At 35.4% G+C, this 4,601-nt stretch overlaps 1 long non-coding RNA gene across 1 annotated transcript; it reads right to left on the bottom strand.

The window, feature by feature from the left end:
- Positions 1-724: 724 nt before the first annotated feature.
- Positions 725-1,176, bottom strand: LOC124872247. The gene is made up of 3 exons (XR_007039232.1): positions 1,164-1,176; positions 990-1,040; positions 725-904 (listed from the first exon to the last, which is right to left on the bottom strand). It is a non-coding gene; the product is annotated as an uncharacterized LOC124872247 (long non-coding RNA).
- Positions 1,177-4,601: the final 3,425 nt, after the last annotated feature.

Here is a 4,601-nt window from a genome sequence, read left to right as displayed (position 1 = left end):
CTGAAAAAAAAAAAAAAAAAAAAAAAAAAAAAAAAAAAAAAAAAAAAAAAAAAAAAAAAAAGGGGAATTAAAATTAATTCAGTATGTATGTATGAATTAAAACGTACCGTTCATTAATCCACTCACTAGCGTTGCTCTGCTTTGTAGCGCAAAGAGTCGCTGTCTTTTGGCCGGGGTTAAATATTCTGTAAAAACAGAAGACAATAAAAAGTTATCTTACGCTGCGCAGCACAGCGTTCATAAATAAAACGAAAAAATAGTTTTTAAAATACACAAGTTTTTTTTTTAATCTTACTCCGATTCTTTGCGGTAAAACCTGCAGATTTCACTTCTTGTTGGACTGAAACTGTGCCGTTCTGCTGAAAGCTGTCTTGATCTTTGAAAAGCGACCTTCTGGTGGGCGGATTTAATGTGGCATCTTTGGATGTATCTGTAAACAGGTTTATATGACATTTTTATTGAACTATGCTTAAAATACATATATATATATATATATATATATTGTTTTTATTTAATTTTTATTTCCTTACCTTGCTCCTGCTCGACAACTATGTCTTCCACAGAGCTCTCAGTCGAATCTGTAAACAGTTTTATCTGAGGTTTAAAACAAAAGTCTCTAATAACACATAAATAAAATACATTCACTCTCAAAGAAAAACAGTTAGTTCTTAGGACTTACTTTCTGGAGGTGCCGGTAACTTATCCGGTGTGTCTTCAGGGGAAATGATGATAATTGGCGGAGGAGTATTCAAAGAATCTGTCGTAATTTCTGTGTTAGAAGAAAGTTCAGATGTAGTTGCGAGTTTTTCTTGTTTGGAGATAATTCGCCTTCTCAATTTAGAGTGTCTATTCCAGCCGCTAAATCCTCCAACTTGATCATTCGGGTTTACCTCTCTCATCAAATCTATAAATTGAAACATTGTCAAGGGTTAACTATAATATATATATATATATATATATATATATTATTGCATTTAACATTTACTTACCATAATCTGATTGTGTCAAGATGAAATCATCAAGGTCATCAGCGGTGGGTTCTATGACAAAGAAACAAAAAAAAAATATATATATATATATATATATATATATATAAACAATATATATAAACAAAAAATTGAGAACATTCACATGCATTTAATGATACTTACTTACTTACTTACGTTTTAAGATGTCATTGTGCTTTTGTGAATTATCAGAAGAAGAAGCCACAATTTCCGGGTTTCCTGAAATATTTACCGACATTTTTTCTTGTCAGTACTGGTATTTTTCAATGTAACAAGTGTTATGGTTCAAAGACATTCAGCATTTGAAGACCCTGACACTGAGGTTAACCAATGAAACAGAGCCCCAACATTTACACACAGTATTTTATACCAGAACATGACAGTGTTATCTCAACTGCAAAGACTATGTTTTTAAGACCAAAACCCTTCTTGAGTTCAAAGGTGATATGTTATCTAAGAAACAGACGTAACTGCCCCTTCCTGACATCGCCCCTAACAGTTGTAACCCCCTGTAACTCTAAGATGAAAAAGTAAAAATGTTTTTTAGAAAAGCTACAGGTAACTTAAATTATCATTCCTTTTTCCTAAAATGGAGTCTCTCATGATTCAAAAACAAACACATCATTGCTAGTCAATTTGTAACTTGGAAACAGTATACTGATGTTCTTTTTTTTTTCTGTTAATCTGATATTCGTCTTACCTATTTCAGCTGCCTATGTTTTTAAGACCAAAACCCTTCTTGAGTTCAAAGGTGATATGTTATCTAAGAAACAGACGTAACTGCCCCTTTCCTGACATTGCCCCTAACAGTTGTAACCCCCTGTAACTCTAAGATGAAAAAGTAAAAATGTTTTTTAGAAAAGCTACAGGTAACTTAAATTATCATTCCTTTTTCCTAAAATGGAGTCTCTCATGATTCAAAAACAAACACATCATTGCTAGTCAATTTGTAACTTGGAAACAGTATACTGATGTTCTTTTTTTTTTTCTGTTAATCTGATATTCGTCTTACCTATTTTCAGCTGCTTTTCCAGTATGTTGACGCAGAAGCTGAAGGTTTTTCTCGTTCCATCGATGTAGTGAAGCACAATTTTTTTTTATTTACTTTTTTAGGTCTTTTCTATTTTGAACGGATTTAGACTGGCTCATATATTCAACAAATAGGTCCTGCTGTAAAGCAAAAATTAACTTACAATTCTGTCAGGTTACACAGTTCCTTTATTAGGATTTCATGTGATAGGTCAACATTAAGTTGATTATACCTTTAAAAATATAAAAGGATGCATGTCTTTTTTTTTGTTGTTTTGTTTTTTAGATGTATTAACGCCTGAAAAAAACATACAGATTATTAATAACACCCTTAAACACACCCCTGTGTGTTTTAATTGGCTCATTTAAGGCCTTCCCCGTAACACCCTTAAACACACCCCTGTGTTTTAATTGACTCATTTAAGGTATCGCCCCTAATGACGACAACCAATCAACATCCACTGTTACGCCCCTTGGACACACCCCCCTGCCCACATGGCAACCACATGGCGCCCATATGCCCCCCACCGGAAGTCCCGCCCTCACCGGAAGTCCCGCCCACCTGTCAAAATGTTTGATGGAAGGGTGCACTTAAATTCTCTCTCCTATCCCTGGTTAATTATGGATGAGAATAACTCCAAATCAAACTGGTCTTACTCCATTTGCCACCTACTGTACATCATTGTATAACTCCACCCACTATATTCTGAGTCTGAGATCACGTGACACCAAGTTGCTGATGTGAATTTGTATTCTCAAAGAAATGGTACATGGCAGACCGTTTTCTCTGCCCTCTGACATGAATGAAATAGAGAAAGCACAACAGGAAACTTCATTAGCTGAGTGGATGAATAAAATGTTGCAGACAAAAGAAGAACAAATGTCCAGTGGTCTGCCGATAATCTCTGCTCCTATCCCACAGAATGAGGCCTGGAGACCTGGTCCTGATTAAGACACTCCACCGGAAGGATTGGAGCACTCCTTGGTGGAAAGGGCCGTTTCAAATACTCCTGACAACGCCCACAGCTCTGAAAATAGCAGAGAGGCCTTCCTGGATCCATAAAAGCCACTGTAAGCCAGTTTTGCCGTTACAGGAGCCAGATCAACCGACGGGGTAGCAGAGGAAGTCCGGGTTCAAAGGAGTTGGAGGACCCATATGGCCCAGCATCTCAAACCGGTGAAGAAAACAGCTGATCTGCGCCCAATTATAAAATGGCTCTCTGTAACATGTGGACAGGACTGATAAGCCTGAGCTTAATTCTGGTAGCAGGACTCTTTCTCTGTCTAAAGCAGGATCCACAGGAGGTGATACCGAACCAGAAGAGATGGACATCAGACGGGACCCATCTCAGAACACTGACGGAAGAACATGACGCACATCCATTCCTACAGAATTTCTGGTATTGTTCATGGTGGCATATGCAACACTGAACTAGGTAGAAATGCACAAAAATGAAGGGGACGATTATGATGACATGTTGTAAATAAATCACATCAAAAGCCTGAGTGTACTCATACATTGTATTTCATAAAATGACCTTACAGCAGAAAATCAAAAGAAGTTGTTGCTTAAGTGAAATGAGAAAAAGTTCAATGATGACATAAACAGGGCAGATTTTTAAATTCCTTTATTATGTTTCACTGTTTTCATTAATTAAGTATTATTCTTTTATTTTTATGATTTCAAGTATTATTCTTTTATTTTTATGATTTCAAGTATTATTCTTTTATTTTTATGATTCAAGTATTATTCTTTTATTTTTATGATTTCAAGTATTAATCAACATTTAACTTTTAATGGTTGCCGAGGGCGGCGGGGCCGTATGAGTATTTCCCACAAAATATAATCTGTTTACCGTCCGTGGGTTTTCGCTCATACAAAGTATTTTTCTTACTCGTTTTTATATTAAATGTTTTTACTTGTGATAAAAGGAGGGACTGTTGGATGGGTGCAAAAACTTGTTATCACTCATGTAAAAACCTTGGGTTGCAAGGCACCTGCACTATGCCTTCCTCCCTGTGTGTGTGAGATCATTGTTATCTCTGTGAGAACCAGCCTCCTTTCCGTCTCACACACACCCTGTCTGAACTGTCTGTTGAACTGTGCATATAAATAAAGAGATAGGGTGTCAAAAACTTTGTAGTTTCACTGCAAAGTGGGCTACCCTTGCTGCAAGTAACTATGACTGTATCGTTCTTACCTCTGAGTTGACTAAATAATACCTAACAATGCAAAAATAATCAAAATTGTGATAAGATGAAACAAGATTAACCTGATAACCTAATACACCATAAACTAAATTATGCTAAAATACTTGAACATAAGTTAACATAAATCAGGTAAGGGAAGGCTAACCTAATAAAATGCAAACAAGTTAAAATAAACTGTTAAAATGATCTAACCTCGGTTAAAATGAAACACGTTCAAATAAATGAATCTAAGCTAAAACAATGTTAACATATTAAAACCAAGTCTAAACAAATGTTTGGATAAGACAACATACATAAATAATCTCTTTAAATGCCTTTTTTTTTATGTAGGTTAAAAATAAAGAACAAATATCC

This window comes from Girardinichthys multiradiatus, chromosome 8 (assembly GCF_021462225.1).
Source record: "Girardinichthys multiradiatus isolate DD_20200921_A chromosome 8, DD_fGirMul_XY1, whole genome shotgun sequence".
Lineage (NCBI taxonomy): Eukaryota > Metazoa > Chordata > Actinopteri > Cyprinodontiformes > Goodeidae > Girardinichthys > Girardinichthys multiradiatus.
Note: the sequence above shows the minus strand (reverse complement) of the source record. Positions and strands in the feature narration are given on the sequence as shown.